The 18,245-nt window shown below is 43.3% G+C and overlaps 1 protein-coding gene across 6 annotated transcripts in view; it reads right to left on the bottom strand.

Moving 5' to 3' along the window:
* Positions 1 to 18,245, bottom strand: part of MARVELD1 (MARVEL domain containing 1) — a 121,455-nt gene that overhangs the window by 71,553 nt on the left and 31,657 nt on the right. The window contains exon 3 of one of the 6 annotated variants that reach the window (XR_012851196.1): positions 2,042 to 2,222. The exons of 4 other annotated variants lie outside the window; for them this stretch is intronic. The gene's annotated coding sequence lies outside the window, so the exon portion shown is untranslated. Of the gene's footprint in view, positions 1 to 2,041; positions 2,223 to 6,263; positions 6,346 to 18,245 lie in introns of those variants that run through there. One more of the 6 variants, XR_012851198.1, reaches the window with a different exon arrangement.

Here is an 18,245-nt window from a genome sequence, read left to right as displayed (position 1 = left end):
GGAAAACCGACTCTGATTTTCAGCCATTTTTTAGACCACAAGCGTTTTTTTTCAGCCAATTATGGAGCTGTTTTTTTATTGACCCAATGAAAAACGGCTCCAAAACCGGCTCAAGAAGTGAAATGCACTTCTTTTTACGCGCTGTTTTTTCAAACGGCCGCGTAAAATAACACCTTGTTGGAACGAAAACAGTTTTTCCCATTGAAATCAATGGGCAGATGTTTGGATGCGTTCAGCCTCCGTATTTTCAGCCATTTTTCTGGGCGTGTGCGGCCTGAAAAACGGCTGAAAATAGGCTGTGTGAACAAGCCCCATAGCCTTATATGATGAAACCCTCCTCTGGACAAGTTTTCCATTATTTTGAATTTGTTTTTATCTATTCTTTTGTCTATTATTTTTTTGCTGGTTGCCAGGGCCAATTTAGATGGGAAAAGTGGGAAAGTACTGCTTAATCCGTCTTATTGTTCCGACACTACTGTTTAGGAGCCAATACACCTTTCCGACAGCTATTCTTACTGACTCATTCATACACATGCAGACTAGGCCGAGCGCACTGTAGATATTTTGAAGCTACTCAAAGTATTTTAATGGGGGGAGATTTCCTAGCGATTTTTTTGTAGGGAGCAATAAAAAGTCTACGTGTAGCCCTAACCCCAAGGCCGGGTTCCCACGGGTTGGATACGATGCGTAACAACGACACAGCATATCCGACCTGGAACCCACAGTACATTTAGTTTGACAAACTTCACACAAAAAAAAAAAAGTTTATACTTAACGTGGCAGTTGCTAAGATGACGCGTCCCTCCTTTGACATCCGGTACGCCCTCCCTGGATGACGCCGCAGCTCATGTGACCACGGCAGCCAATCACAGGATTTTCAAAATCACACCGCCCAATCAATTACCTAGTGAACGTAGCTGCCTTTTTATAGTGTGGGATCAAGGTGCAAGATCCAGGTGCCCAGGCCATTAGTGCATGTAGTAGCGCCACCCTTTGTAGTTGAAAGTGATATGTCCTGTGTGCACCATACAGGTCGCAGACACCTAAAGTCGGGGGGCAGATATGGTGTTATATGTGGATTTTCTGCAGATTTTGCTTTCTGCTTTGCAAAGGGTGAAATCCGCAGGGATAATCCGCACAATTTCTGTAACATAATGACCATGCTCTGTATTCCAGATAGATGGACCCCATCCACATGTATTGTACAGCGAGGCTATGTTCACACAGAGGATTTTGCTTGGCGAGTCCCACCGCAAAATCCGCAGCAGAATTATCCTTGCCGTCGGCAGGAAGATTCCTACTCCCGTTCACTTCAATGGGAGGTTTGGGCGGAATCCGCCCGTTGATCTGGCAGGATATTACTTTTGTTCTCCAGCTGAAAAATAATCAGCTAGCAGGAAAAAAAAAAGCGTCCACCTCCCATTGAAATGAATGGGAGGCAGAATTTTGCAGCGGAATCACCCGTAAAAATTCTGCCGTGTGAACAAGTCCTAAATTGTCAATTCTACCATGTCTGAACTTAGGCCAGGCCTGCAAGTGCATAAGGCCTTTGGCATCACGCACAAAAACGTGTTTTTGCGTCCGCAATTCATCCGCAAAAATGCAGATGAATTGCGGACCCACTCATTTCTATGGGCCCATGCACACGACCGTAGTTTACACGTACCGTGTGGGGGCCGCAATCGCAGACCGTAAAAACACAGGGCAAGTCATTTTGTCCCATTGAAATAAGTGCACATCTTCTGTGTGCACGGTCAGTGATTGCAGACGGCCAGCGAATGGCACTCCATGGCTGTCCATGCCATAATCACGGGCCGTGTGCATGAGGCCGAAGACTTTATCTATCAGAACAGAAATCATCTTATAGTGTCTTTTAAAAAGAAATGTAGGTTTCAGTAGTGTGGATAACTGGTGGGAATGCACATTGGGGTCTCCTAGCATTACTACTCCTTGTTACTCTATAAACCCTTCCTGTTAGGTATATATTCCAGCTGTTTTTCATGTTTAAGAAAATGAAACATAACTAACATGAAGTGGAGATTAAAAACAGAGCGGTGTTTAAAATGATATTACAGAAAATGAATGGCCTGTTCCGGAGTCTTGGGTTCAGTAGCTGCCTCAGAATGATCGCTCAGTGTATTGCTTACAGACAGAATTCAATTTGTGACGGAGGAGCCTTTCCCTTCTGAAATCCGAGAAGAGATGGATAGAATTCCATTTAACTACAAAATTTAATAAGAAACACAATTTATTATTTTAACAGAGCAGGTTAGACATCAGCCAGTCTAATGTAAGCAGCTGAATATTAGGTTACACTTGAAGGTGTGTCTCTAATACGTCAGGAAAGATGGGGAAAACTCTTAGGCCACATGCACACGACGCATATTGCGTGCTGTTGTTGCCACGCGGATATTCCAGCGGTATATCCAAAGCGTAATACAGCACCAGCAAAGTAATCTTATCTACCGGTTGCAGAAATTTTCTGCACGTATATTGCATTGACCTGTAGAGCGAATTTTAAAATCTGCAGTATGTCCGTTATCTTGTGTTTGGTCTCAGAGCTGTATCGGACAAGGTTAAATAAAAATAAAAGAAAATCTGCATAAAATCCGCACATTTTTCCACATCAAAATTTAAGATCCGCATCTAAAAAAGCATGAAAAAAAGTGCAATATTTAATGCAGATTTTACCCGCGTAATTCTGCACAGAAATTTAAACCATGATGCGTTGTAGATCTTGTTTCCACCCATGGTTTAGATTTCCGCTACAGGAAATTAGAACACGTGTGACTGCACCTTAAAGAGGCTCGGTCACCAGATTTTGCAACCCCTATCTGCTATTGCAGCAGATAGGCGCTGCAATGTAGATTACAGTAACGTTTTTATTTTTAAAAAACGAGCATTTTTGGCCAAGTTATGACCATTTTTGTATTTATGCAAATGAGGCTTGCAAAAGTGCAAGTGGGCGTGTTTAAAGTAAAAGTCCAAGTGGCCGTGTATTATGTGCGTACATCTGGGCGTTTTTACTACTTTTACTAGCTGGGCGTTCTGACGAGAAGTATCATCCACTTCTCTTCAGAACGCCCAGCTTCTGGCAGTGCAGACACAGCCGTGTTCTCGAGAGATCACGCTGTGTCGTCACTCACTTCCTGCCCCAGGTCCTGCATCGTGTCGGACGAGCGAGGACACATCGGGACCAGAGGCTACAGTTGATTCTGCAGCAGCATCGGCGTTTGCAGGTAAGTCGATGTAGCTATTTACCTGCAAACGCTGATGCTGCTGCAGAATCAACTGTAGCCTCTGGTGCCGATGTGGCCGACACGATGCAGGACCTGGGGCAGGAAGTGAGTGACGTCACAGCGTGATCTCTCGAGAACACGCTGTGTGTCTGCACTGCCAGAAGCTGGGCGTTCTGAAGAGAGGTGGATGATACTTCTCGTCAGAACGCCCAGCTAGTAAAAGTAGTAAAAACGCCCCGATGTACGCACATAATACACGCCCACTTGGACTTTTGCAAGCCTCATTTGCATAAATACAAAAATGGTCATAACTTGGCCAAAAACGCTTGTTTTTTAAAAATAAAAACGTTACTGTAATCTACATTGCAGCGCCGATCTGCTGCAATAGCAGATAGGGGTTGCAAAATCTGGTGACAGAGCCTCTTTAAACGATTGCCGTAGCTAGAACATAGGGACTAGAGCTTAGGGACTAAAGTGCAATAGACTCAATATTCTAGGTGCAATATTCAGGGAGTAGCACTTGATTGAAGTCGTGGAGTAGGATGAAAAGCTAATCTTCCTGGTTCTGTGTCTCTGTAAGGGGGGGTGTGCAGCAAGAGAAATCACACCCTTTTACGGTCATCTCTCCCCTGTACAACCTTCCAGGGACCCCAGGGGAATGATATAGAAACTTATCTTCAGGTGATCATCCCCCTTACCAATCAGACAGGATATGTGATCTTGTATTGTCATTTTTAGGATATGTTCCCAACGGAAAATCAGCAGCAGAATCTCAGAAAGACAAGTAATTCAGTCACAGCAATCCACAGCACATAGTGTGTCTTTGATGCACATATTGCTGCGGAAATGTTTTTTCCTAAGCGGTTTTATGTGTGGAATTAGTGTCAAACAATTAAAGCAAAGTATACGTGCACCTGCGAATTTCCAGTGTTTTTTACTGCGTTTCGCATAATACTGCGTTTCGCGTATTACTGCGTAATTACGGATGAAATTGCGGACCCATCCATTTCTACAGGCCAGGGACACCTTTCACTAGATTTACGGATGTGTTTCCATGCCGTAAACACGATCTGCAAAATATAGAACATGTCCTATTCTTGTCCACAATTGCGGTACGGACTCGCCAATAGAAGTCTATGGGCGCTTCTGTAATTGCAGAGGGCTACAGATGTGCATCCGTATTTGCGGATAAGTATTTACAGACAGTTAAAAACCCTTACGGTCGCGTGCATGAGGCCTTAGGAGAATCTTTTTTTTTTACTTACTACAGGGGTGTAAAAGACAAGCACTTGCACATCTAATCACCCCCTTTGCCCATTTGGACTATTTGTCGATTACAAGACATAAAGGTTTACCAGCATCCAGATCTCTGATATATTTTGATCTCTTCTGGCGATTATGTGAAGATATGTGCAGGTAAACATAAGTGAAATGTATGAAATCTGCACCTGTTTTTTTTTATTTTTAGGCTCTGTTTGATTCAGACTTTTAGCCAAACATTACTATTTTTTATCCATTTGTTTTTTTAAAGTTACACTTTGATGCAAAATTGCATGAAGGCGCCCAATCTTGTAAACTTGTGCTGTCTACTTTCAGAAAATATTTGGGTATGAAGATATAAATATTTTTTAAATTCTATAATTCAGGATTAAATATGTATTTCAAAAGTGTGAAAATTGTGGCAGCGAAAGGGTTTGCTGAATAATTAAACATTGTGGATTTTCAGACATTTACAGAAAAGAATAGTTTACTTCGAAGAATAGAGGACCTCCAGGAAAACGGTCCAGAATAAAATATTCATAACAATGTCTTACGTTCCAGAGAAGCTTTGAACCCCCTAAGGCACCTGGGCATGGGGGTGACTGCTATCTCTGCACCCCCAACAGCTACACCCCTGATGTTAAAGAAGATCTGTCACCTCCATTGTCTGTTTTAGTAAATACTTGTATTCCCCATGTAACAACCATTCTGGATCATCTTTTCTTAGCGCTCTGTGTTTTACCATTCCTCTGTTATTCTTCCTGGAAATGTATGAATAAAATTGACAACTGGGTGTTTCATTCCCCTTGTCGATCGGGCATGTCTCTGCACAGTCCAATCAGTGCTGGCAGTGTCAGGGTAAGTCCACACGGTGCAGCCACGTTGCGTTTATGTTGCGTTTTTAAACCGCATTAAGTCATTTTTCAATAGAAGTCAATGGTGAAATGTTTGTTATGGACAGACTGCTGCTATTATATTACAATGTGTTTTTTGTGCAGTTGACTGCATCTTCATAATGTCCAACCCCATGTGGTTAATGACTGCGCTGCCAATGTTGTTGCTGAACTGCTTGCGTTTTTGCTAACAGTTCTGAAATGCCTTGTAATGAACAATATACAGGAAGCACCTAACAAACTCCAACACCAGTGAAAACTATGTCCATAAACTATGTGCGTAAAAAAAACGCAACAGAACTGCAGCATTACAGACGAAAAAACGCATGCAGTTGACCGCATGCGGTTTTCAAACGCAACAAAACCGCGTCAATGACGCACCGTGTGGCCTTACCCTCAGACTGTTTAGAGAAACTCCCTGTTGACAAGGGGAATGGTAACACCCGGTAGTCCATTTTCTAACAGGTGATGAATCCCTGTTTGGAAGTCTAGGGCTTTAGATGTCTTGTATATAGGCGGTCTACGGGTGTTACTTAAAGATTCTGGGCCCCAAAGTAAAATCTGTAACGCCCCCTACCAATATGTGCCATTTATAATAGAGTTTTCTTTTAGACCAGAAAGACTTTTGCCCCGCTCAGGCACCAGGGCACTTGTGCTACTGCTATTTCTGCAGCCCCTATTGCTATGTCCCTGACTGCATAAAGTTGAAGTTCACAATTTATATTAAAACAGTTGTAACGTCCACAGGGGTTGTGCAACCACTGGGCTACTCCGCTATAACGAAGTAGCTGCTGGCCAGACAGGTGTAAGACAGTCACATGTAGATGGTACCTTGGTGGACTCCGATTGCAAGTAGCGGATACAAGCTGGTGCCGGATTACTGGAAGCAGGCTGGTTACGGATGCTGGACTGGACACGGACACAGGACTGGTTACGGACACAGGTCACGGAACCTTCGAAGGTTAACACCAGGTTAGTACAACGTTGCTCAGGCACTTGGGTGATGGTAAAGGTGATTAAGTAGTCCTGGGAAGCAGCAGGTGTGGTTGGGTAACTTTTGAATGTCACGCACTAGGCCTTTAAGAGGCAGCCAGAGAACGCACACTAGGAATCCGGCTGCCCTGAGCTTCAGATGACTTCGGCGGCCTCGTGGAGGCAGAAACCGCCGAATAAGGTACGAGATTTGGCGGCAGGGACTGCTGTCATATGCGGGGCCTGCCGCCGGCATTACAACAGTAGTTTTGTTAGGAGGTAGTGCAGAGGGTACAGTCACACCTGGACTCAGTTTCCTGAGGGGCCCCTCTGCCATGTAAGAAGGCACCAATAATATAAAGGGGCAGTACAGGGGTGTGATGGCGCTTTATGATAATTGAACAATAATGTAGTAGCTGTATCGCTAGACAACTGATATGGTCTATACAGTGTGAACAAAACTTGACGCCTAAGGGTTAGAAGGGTTTCCTGGCGCAAACTTGATATCAAAGCCAATAAGTTTCATGCTACACTTCCAGAAAAAATAAGACAATGATATCATTGTAAATAAGGTTTGAGAACACACCTATATGTCTAAAAATGAATTCCTGTTATCTGTTCTTTATGCACGGCCAAACGACTGGACCAATCTGCACCAAATTTGGCACATTAGTAAGTCACGCGCAAGGTTTAGCCCGGGTTTCAGCTCTCTAGGACCTACCGTTCGACAGGTTCACAAAAGCAAATATGGCACCACTGGCTTCAACATCAAGGACTTTCGTCCATATCACATCAGATGACCTGTATTAGCCAATAGAAGCTCGCAGGTCCTTCATTCTTAGCCTCACTCACATACACACAGTTTTAGAGCAGGTTTCCATAACAACCAAGCCATTTTTCTTTACTCTACGTGTTACTCTCTGTAAAGGAACTGCACCTATACTGGATTTGAGCATTCTCATGAATTGAACCCCTTCATAACAGTCATGCCTCCAAAAAGGAACCCTGCACTTAGACGAAAGACTCCTGTGGCAAAGCGCATGGCTGCTGCTGAAATCTCTCAACGAAACCAAGCCCGTGGATTTCAGCATTCTCATAAATTTAACCCCTTTCAGACCAGTCCTGCCTCCAAAAAGGAGCCTGCACTTGGACTTTATTGGATATTTTGGCTTCATATCAGTAGGAAATTACGTTTTTAACCACACACACAAACAACAAACAAACGGACCAGTGTGAAGCTGGGGAACCCGGCTATTCTATATTATAAAAGTGAATGTCTGTCCTCTATAGGAATCCGAACGCTTGAACCATTTGACCCCAAATTTGGCACATAGGTACATCGGGTGTCCGGGAAGGTTTTTGTAAATGTCCCAACTTTGACGTTGTTCTGTGTTATCAGCCATTATAGCGAATGTCTGTTTGTCGTCCTCTATAGGCATCCAAACACCTGAACTATTTGACCCCAAATTTGGCGCATAGGTACATTGGGTGTTCAGGAAGGTTTTCGTAAAGGTCCCGACCTTGCTTTTGTTCTCTGTTATCAGCCATTATCACATGATAACGATCCAATGCTATAAAAGTGAATACAGACATTCGTTTTTATAGTAAAGACGTTTTTATCTGGCAGTAGCAGGTAGTGCACTTTACAGACAATCCTAGATGGGAAAGTACAGGGGAGCAGTTACCCATAGCTACCAAATCATATTACTGCAAAATTCATTACCAGCTGCAGGGACTCCTCTTGCCCAACTGCAAGCTGATAAAATGCGTCATACTGCTGCTCGAGCTGCTGAAACTCCTCAGCAAACTTAGGCTCTCTTAGCAACAGATCAGACAGGTGGCTCTCAGAAGCGCAGAGACTCCTGCCCGAACCCAGGACAGAAAGCAAGTTGATAGAGCACATCATGTTCAGCGTGCTAATGAGTGGGCTTTCACGCAGGATGCGGTTTTCAATTATGATCCAACCATAGTCTATGGCCAACTGGTAATAAAACTGCCAATGTTGTTAATCAACAGGCTCTGTCACAATCTTATCACTCCATTTCCTACCAGTTTAGCTGTTAGGTATTTAGGAAATTAAAATAAACAGTGTGTAATTGCCGAGGTATATAGGGCTACTAGAAATTTCCCTGTAAACCAAGAAAATACGAGGGCATGAATTGGCCTCCTAGTTAGGGCAGATACAGACGGACGTTGAGTTTTTGCGCGCGCAAACAATGCGGCGTTTTGCGCGCAAAAACCATTTGACAGCTGCGTGTGTCATCCGTGTATGATGCGCGGCTGCGTGATTTTCGCGCAGCCACCATCATAGAGATGAGGCTAGTCGACGCCCGTCACTGTCCAAGGTGCTGAAAGAGCTAACTGATCGGCAGTAACTCTTTCAGCACCCTCGACAGTGAATGCCGAACACAATATACAGCAACCTGTTAAAAAAAAAGAAAAAGTTGGTACTTACCGAGATCTGCCCTCCCGGCCGTTGCCTTGGTGACGCGTCCTTGGTGACGCGCCTCTCTTGACATCGGGCTCCACCTCCCTGGATGACGCGGCAGTCCATGTGACCGCTGCAGCCTGTGCTTGGCCTGTGATTGGCTGCAGCTGTCACTTGGACTGAATTGTCATCCCGGGAGGTCAGACTGGAGGAAGAAGCCGGGAGTTATCGGTAAGTCAGAACTTCGTTTTTTTTTTACAGGTTCATATTTATTGGGATCGGTAGTCACTGTCCATGGTGCTGAAACAGTTTAACTCTTTCAGCACCCTGGACAGTGACTATGTCCTGACGTCGCTTACCAGACATTTTTTTGCCGGGTTCGGCCGAACCCGGTGAAGTTCGGTTCGCTTGTCCGGGTTCGCTCATCTCAAAGACACTCCGTTTGGATGTTCGGAAACAGAAAAGCATGTTTACATTCATCCTTTTGACAGGTGGTGCGCTGTTTCAGTCGGTTCGCACGGAAGTGCTTCCGTGCAACCTGCGTGGTTTTCACGCACCCATTGACTTCAATGGGTGCGTGATGCGCGAAATACGCAGAGTTATTGAACCTGTCGCGTTTTGTACGCAGCGAACAAACGCTGCGCAAAAAGCACGGACTGTCTGTACTGCCCCATAGACTTGTATTGGTCGATGCGTGGCGCGTGAAAACCACACGGCCCGCACGGACCGAATACACGCTCGTGTGAATCCCCCCTTACACTTGGAACAAATCCAATGAACACACAAAACAGACAGACCGATACGTTATACCTGGGCAGTGCTGGGTAATTTTTCTAGTATCTCATATACTAGTCCTTTTCAATTAATTATCATCAAAAAGTTAATTTATTTCAGTAATTTAATTAAAAAAGTGAAACTCCTATATTATATAGATTCATTACACACAGAGTGATCTATTTCCAGCATTTTTTTTTCCTTTTAATGTTGACGATTATGGCGAACGGTTAATGAAAATACAATATTTAGTGTTTCAGAAAATTAGATTATTTCCAATTTCAAAAATGATTTTTAATACCGAAATGTTGGCCTACTGAAAAGTATGTACAGTATATTTCAACTAGTAAATATATAGGTATAGAAATGTATGATGTAATTTCAGGTGTTAAAGCGCTGGAAAAGATGTGCCCCTCTCCCTCATCCATCCCGATGGCATTCACAATCTCCATTAGCTCAGTCTTTTCTAAGCTGCGGCTAGTGAAACGATCACACTCCCTCATTTCCCCATCTCATAAATTACGGATGGCTTTTCATTCATACATTAAAAATCCATTTTCCGCAAGTCCATCTCACATGGAGCGAGGCACAAGGGAGGAAGTGTTACTGGATAGAAAGTGAAGGAAGCCGTCCAAGTCTGCGCACTCCATTAAACACCAGTCACCATCTTACATCATCAGAGTGAATTAGCCATGAAGAGGTGGAAGAGCAGTGCAAAAGTCTCAGTGTGCAGCAGCTGAAGAGAAAGAATTGCAATAAGAACGACCGCAGAGCAGAACACAGTGGCACAGATCAATTGGAGGAGACCCGATACTAAGTGCCAAGCCATTATCATGCCACCCAGTCTAATTCCATATACCCACCTACCTAACAAACCATTTTCTTTTATTTAATTATTAGTTACATTACAAAAATCCATTATATTTCCATAAAAATAAAAAAAAAGGTAAGCGCTGCACGATGTGATGGAATAAATGTATGGATTGTAGCAAGAGCAAAACACTGAGGCCTATAAACAATTTTCTCAAAACCTCACAAGGCATAGTTAGCAGGAAATTAATAAAACATCCAGTAATTACAGAACATCTTCTGTCAATACCTGTAAAAAAAAAAAAAAATTCTATTTGACTCTTAGTTCTCTCTGTATCTGGAGAACAACCAATAGGATAACCACTGGAGCTCCCCCAGAAAGAGACGTAAAGCAGTTATGCCTAGTTGTTATAACGGGCCGTCAGCCACTATGCCTACCTTTGTGGTCTATGTCTCTCTCTTTGTCTCACCACTGCCGGGATGTCCTTAGCTGCGTGCTCCCCAAGCAACATCTTAAAAGGCACATGTCAGCTTTTGGTGTTCAGCCGATGGCGGAGTACCTTTGATTTTGCCACACGATGCCTGACCAAAAAGGATGCCTGACCAAAAAGGATGCCTGACCAAAAAGGATGCCTGACCGAAAACGATATCTACATTCATCGACCTTTCCAATTTTATTATAGCAGCGCCGTTTATAGGTCAAATTTTTCAGGTCTTTTTCTTCAATATCTTGGCGGTAACATCGTCGGGTCTCCCGGATCGGACCTTGGCAGCAGCTAATCTCTTAATACCACTGCACGCATCAGTGTTGTGCATGACCAAGCACAACCTGTCAAGGTGAGCATATACCTCATCCCCCCTTTTTTTAATCCGGTGATCCTTTTTATCTGCACTATGGTGGCGCCGTGAATCTTCCCTTTTTCTCGATAACACAGCCGGACTAAAAAAAGGAGGCCTGACCAAAAAGGAGGACTGACCAAAAAGGAGGACTGACCAAAAAGGAGGACTGACCAAAAAGGATGCCTGACCAAAAAGGATGCCTGACCAAAAAGGATGCCTGACCAAATAGTGGTTTCTCTTTGTGAAGGTGTTTATTGTTTAGGATTTGACCTGTACCGCTTCCTGACTGCCTTTAGATCGTTGCCTGCCCTAAACCTTTATTAGGGACGGTTCACAGCTGCATTCGGTGTTGCCGTTGTTCTGCTCCATCAGAGGAGCAGAACAATGAAAATACCGGAAACGCTGGTTCCGTTGCATGACAAACACTATTGGTACCCGACGGGACCCATTGACTTGGTTCCATCGGGTTTCTGTTGTTCTACTGAGGTTTCTAACATTTTGGAGGGGATCTGTGATACAGCAACACAGATGTGAACAAGCCCTTATCGTGGGGCATGAACTCTGCCAGGTCTAACCTCGGATGGTCTTGGTTCAGTTTGTCAATTTTGGAAATACCAGTTTTGCCAACTTTTCACGTAACTTACATTTACTGGTAATATTTTTATTTTGGGTCGAAATGCTATTCTATTGGATTTCAATTCCCCTTATTATTTTACAGGTTTGTTAGCAGATTATTGGCCTACAGGGAAGCAGAAATAAAAAAAAATTTTAAAAAAAAGTCGAGATGTTCTCGTCTTTTAAATCTTATCTTAGTGTAACGAAAGCTCGAATTAGCCATCCATAAACCCTATATGCCCTATATACACCCTTTCCCCTGTTCCCCCTCTACTACCGTTCTGCCGTGTAATTGTCACAGTAGTTTTGGCATTCTGCTCATGGTTCAAGAAGCAAAGAATGAAGAGAATTGTGGGTGTAAATAGAAAAAAAGTTAACTGTATGAAGAATACATTTCTTGCATCGTATCTTCAATCTACGTGGTCTCTTAAGATTGCTCTTTAAATGGCCAATATTAGCACAACAAGATTTACACAGATTACAAGGGCTAAATTTGTTATTAAAGAGGCTCTGTCATCAGATTATAAGTGCCCTATCTCCTACACAATCTGATCGGCGCTGTAATGTAGATAATGGCAGTGGTTTTTATTTTGAAAAACGATCATTCTTGAGCAAGTTATGAGCTAGTTTAGATTTATGCTAATGAGTTTCTCAATGGACAACTGGGCGTGTTTTTACTTTTTACCAACTGGGTGGAGTGTATGAGGCTGACCAATCAGTGACTAATCAGCGTCATACACTTCTCATTGTTCCAGCCCAGCTTCTTTCACTGCACAATCACACTGTGCTGTGGATCATGCTGGGCTGGAACAATGAGAAGTGTAGGACACTGATTGGTCACTGATTGGTCAGCCTCATACACTCCTCTGTACAACACCCACTTGGTAAAAAGTAAAAACACGCCCAGTTGTCCATTGAGGAACTCATTAGCATAAATATAAACTAGCTCATAACTTGCTCAAAAATGATCGTTTTTCAAAATAAAAACCACTGCAGTTATCTACATTACAGCGCAAATCAGATTATGTAGGAGAGCTAGCATTTATAATCTGGTGATAGAGCCTCTTTAAAGGGGTTCTCTGCTTTGTACAATGCCTACTTGTTAGAAGGGTCCCTTGACAATAAGCAGATCACAGTGTCCCATGCTGGGACCCCCAGCAATTAGCAGTAATCTGTGGTTGAAAACTTACAGTAATGGTTCAATATCTCGCAGCGTCACCACAGGGGAGATTAGGCAGTACATGTTCTTTGTAGTTTTCCATATTAAGGCCTTTTGCAGACGGCAGCAGTTTTGTACAGAGCCATAATTGGGCTCCCATAGAAGTGAATGGGGCATTTGCTGTACCTCCGAAATGCCTCCAAAAAAACTCAGCTCTGCTAGATCTGAATGTGTACAACGTGAAATTGAGACATTACAAACTGTATATGTAAATAAAACTTCCTACACCTTTATAGTATAGTTTTCTTTCAATAGTCAAAACCAAAAAAACGGCCCTAAAAAATCCACAGGGGCCCTCTAAGGAAGTGGCCTCCTTCCGTGCCTTGCCAACATTAAATAATATTGAGTCATTTTCTGGCATATCCCATGATTATGCCTCGCTTGCCAACAGATGGCTCCACACCTCTCCGTGTCTCAGCTCTGAATCAGGAGAATATGACATGAAAATAATAGCATTTATCTTCTCCAAACCAATTGACAACACAGAATACATTTCATAAGAGGATGACTCTGCACCGTTATTATGATTTTATATAGCAATAATGATAATAGCAGTATCTCGTCATCGAACAATGCCAGTAACTGCTGCCTCCACCACAATAAAAGTAACAAGTGATTTTTGTTTGTTTGCAGGCAAATCTCACAGGGTAAATATTTATGTCAACAGGGACACAAGAATTATAAAAATAATACCTTTATTGGCAAACCATGAAAAATACAAGAGGCTCCAACATTAGGCAAGTCATACCTCCCAACCGTCCCGTATTTAGCGGGACAGTCCCGGATTCAATGCGGTGTCCCGCTGTCTCGGGCAGCCGATGGTATGTCCCGGTTTCAACTGTATCCGCGTCTCAGTCAGCTCCCTGCTTTAGCACTCAACTATGGAGTCCCAGGACAGAGCAGCGTAAGCTCTCTGGCCCGGGAAAGCCCTTGACATCACGGTCAGTGACGTCAGTGGCTCCTCCAGGAGCGGAATCCCCAGCCAGAGCATTGCCGATGCTCTGGCCGGGGATTCCCCTACTGGACAAGCCCCTGGTGTCACCATCCATATATGTACAGTGACGTCAGGGGCTCCTCCTGGAGCGGAATCCCTGGCCACAGAGTGGCCGATGCTCTGGTTGGGGATTACTCTCCTAGAGGGAGCCCCAATGGAGCTATCTACAGGGGTGTTAGCGCTATCTACAGGCAGGGTGGTGCCATCTTCAAGGGGGTGTGGCACTATCTACATGGACACTGTGGCACTATATGGGCACCATCTACATGGGTACTGTGGGCACTGGCACTTTATATGTGGGCACTGTAGCACTATACATGGGCACTGTGGCACTATGTGGGCACTGTTGGTATGTGGCCACTAGCCCCATCTATGTGGGCATTGTGGCAGTCTACAGGGCATTGGCACTATCTATGGCACATTGTACTGCATGGTGGCTCCTGTTTTGGCGCAGCTCTGGGGGAAATTATGCTGTATGGGTGCATATTTGGGGGCATTATGCTGTATGGGGGAAGCTATTTGGTATTATACTATGTGGGGGTTCTATGGGGGCATTATACTGTGGGGAGGTACTATGAGAGCATGATAGTGTGTGGGTTGAACCGGGTGTATTTGGGTGGGGTTAGAGGCGTGGCTTAAAGGGACAAAATTGCCCCAAAGAGATTGTCTCTCTTTGCGATACTTAAAAGTTGGGAGGTATGGGTAAGTTCATAAAAGAAAAACGGAGGAGATAACACAACATTCATCTATTCACAGACATGACCAAAACGATGCACCGTGCAATGAATATAGAAATCTTAACGAGGCAGCCAGGGTTGTGACCATGATAGTCTGTAGACTAAAAACTTCACACCAGCCAATAATTGGACAAATGAGCGTTCACAGAACGCTCGTACTCGATAATTGCCCTGTTTATACAGCAAACGCTCATTCATCAGCGGATTGTATAGTTTTAAATGCTGAAAATATTATCATTGTCGTCAGCACATCTCCCTGTGTAAACAGAGAGATCTGCTACTGACATGATATAAATGTATGGCGACGAGCGATTGTAGTAACAAGCGCTCGTCCCCATACATAGCTTCTTGTGAAAGGAGCAGACGAGAGCCGATCAACGAGCTGTCTCGTTGATCGGCGCAAGTTTACACTGCCCACGTCGTGCCATGTAAAAGGACCTTTGCTGTCTATGCCATTGCGGAAAACAAATGTTCTTTTGAGAAAATGGCGGCCAAGACAAAGTTTCTTAGTAAGGTCAGTGAGGATTGCCAAAGAAACTCTGCCTAGGTTTTTAAACTTTTGCCTAGCTGCTATATTGTAATATTTACTATTAATAAATGCACTTTCCCACTATAGAAAGTAATGGCATATTGCTAGGATATGCCATTCTTTCCTAATTGGTGGAGGGTTTGACTGCCAGGATCCCCACCAATCCTCAGAATGAAGGAAGGGACTGCAGAACTAGTTACACGCTAGGCCTTTTTCACAGATTTTCCCTTTACAAAGATGTTCCCGACCATCAACTGTGCAGGAAACTACAACCAAGCCCCAGGGAGCACTGCTGTGCAGGAGAAATGCTAAAGCGGTGGGGGTCCCATACTTGAAATACCCACCATTCAAAATGTTATAACATATCCTAGTGATATTCCATACCATTCTAAGATGCACACTGTCATATTATAGATCTGTAATATGGTGTATATAGATTGCTAAAGCGTCTATGCTGTACTTCCATATATCTTATACGGAATATGAGAAAACAAAATTGTGGCATGTACCAACACAACACATGCCATGCTAGCTATTCACTTCTAGAAGCATTTCACAGGAAGGCACCATATGGCAGAACATAGAAACTCAGTGTGCCGCCATATACGGTCTATACGCACTGTAATGAGACAAGCACATGTGTGAAAGTCACATAACCAGGACAGATTTTTATCTTCAGGAAATAAGCGATGGAGGTTCTCATTCAGTAACTGCAAGCAGATATATTGAAAATGAATGGTCTATAACCTACCCTGGCAGAAAGGATGTACTCTAAACATGGCTGTTAAATAATAAAACATTTCAGCTTAAAAAGATGTTAAGTGGCAGCGATAAGGTGCCGGCTGTACTGCCATATCTCCGCTTTATTTTCCTGACCCAAGTGATAGTGATATTTTTCCTAGTCTGGTGTCATCTCCCAGCCGTATGGTTTTGACCCCAGTGCCAAATCTTGTGTGATGGATGGTCCATTTGCTTATATTCTCTGTATTGAATTAAATTATGAATCATTAAGCAGGATGCCGGATCATGCAGAGATGTAATTTCTATTCCACCTGCAATTTCAGAAATATATCATCTCTGAAAGTTAGCTTCTGTAACTTTGATAAATTGGTAGTCTGGCTGAACGCCCAGAAATGAAGTTATCACGTTACTAATTAATTTGTCTCTATTTCATTATTCGCACACATATTTTCAAATAAACTCCCACACTTTTCCATTTAGAGGCCAAATAGAGCAGGTGCAAGTCGGACGTAAGCAAAATGGAAATTATAATAATATTATATTTGAAACATATTGTATTTCTGTAATTGGCTCAATATGATATATTCTCGTATGCTATTGGCGGAGTCAGAGTTATTGTTATATTGTAAATGATTGGCTGAAATCAAGCCTATTCCCCTTTTGAAGATATTATTGTATTTGTTTTTGGTAATAAACCTCAGGAGTATTTTTGAGCATACTAGCAATGTCTGTGTCTTTCTTCTCTCCGATATATATCGATATAACCTATGATCTGGATAAATTCCCAGAGTGAATGTCTGTTGGAACACTCGTCTAAATTTGCAGTCGAATATATTTTGAGCCATGACTTCCTCAACATTAGTAATGTCCTATATGTTAGCTGAGCGTGTACTGTATAAGCATATGACATGGCGTGTAAGTACAGGATTTATCAGTGTAATCTGCATATGTACGTTAGCAGAAATACTGTGCTGGGGCCTGAGAAAGACGATAAACCCCCTTACCCTAGGGATGTACCCTTTACACCCATCAGCCATTTACTAACTTTGGGCAGCAGGAATTTGCCCATTAGGCTCTTTTCACATCTGCGTCTTGGCTTCCATTTATAATGGAAGCCACGGTGCAATGCCATATACCACCGACACCCGAAGGACCCCAGTGACACTAGGAGTCCGTCGGGGGTTCCATTCTTTTGATGCAAAGAATAGCACTGCAGTGATATTCCTCCAGTCACGGAAATCTACCGACTTACATATGACACACGTCACAAACATACGCTTAATGTAATACGTTATGGACTTTCAATAGCCTTTCATGACATATGCGTTAAACGGATTCCCATTAGTGGCATCTGTCACCTCTAGACTTTTTATGGTATCTGTTTAACGTATATGAACAGGGTCATGAGAGTTTGTGACGTATACATTTATGGTGACAGATACCTCTGTTAGGGTATCCATCACAGCCGTTGTTTGTATACATCAGGAGCTTTTCCCGGCATATACGTTAAATGTAGGCCAAAAACGTGATTTGCACATAGCCTAAGGTTGACAGTCTGCCAGTTTGCCAGTTTCCACAAGGAGCATTGGTCGTGCTTGTGCAATTTCCAAACTTGGTTTATGGCAAATACAGAAAGAGTTTTGTTTTCTAAAGAATTGAGTGACTGTTGAGCCATCTTCAGTTCAGTAGAATTATGGGGGGAGGGGGTCCCCGAGTGTTGCATCAGTAATGAGGATGCTAAAATGCATGGCTGATCCAAGTGTGAAAGTTTATGGGGTAGCTGGGAGAGACAGCTATTGGCCAAACCAGTGTTCGGCTAACAGCCATCTAAGGGTATGTGCACGCGTAGTGACCAAAAACGTCTGAAAATACAGAGCTGTTTTCAAGGGAAAACAGCCCCTGATTTTCAGACGTTTTTTGAGCAACTCGCGTTTTTCGCGGCGTTTTTTACGTCCGTTTTTGGAGCTGTTTTCATTGGAGTCTATGAGAAAACGGCTCCAAAAACGTCCAAAGAAGTGTCCTGCACTTCTTTGACGAGGCAGTAATTTTACGCGTCGTCATTTGACAGCTGTCAAACGACGACGCGTAAATTACAGGTCGCCGGCACAGTACGTCGGCAAACCCATTCAAATGAATGGGCAGATGTTTGCCGACGTATTGGAGCCGTATTTTCAGGCGTAAATCGAGGCATAAT

Source organism: Rhinoderma darwinii, chromosome 11, assembly GCF_050947455.1.
Source record: "Rhinoderma darwinii isolate aRhiDar2 chromosome 11, aRhiDar2.hap1, whole genome shotgun sequence".
NCBI classification, from domain to species: domain Eukaryota; kingdom Metazoa; phylum Chordata; class Amphibia; order Anura; family Rhinodermatidae; genus Rhinoderma; species Rhinoderma darwinii.
The sequence above is the reverse complement of the archived record's forward strand: the minus strand, read 5'-3'. Positions and strand labels throughout refer to the sequence as shown.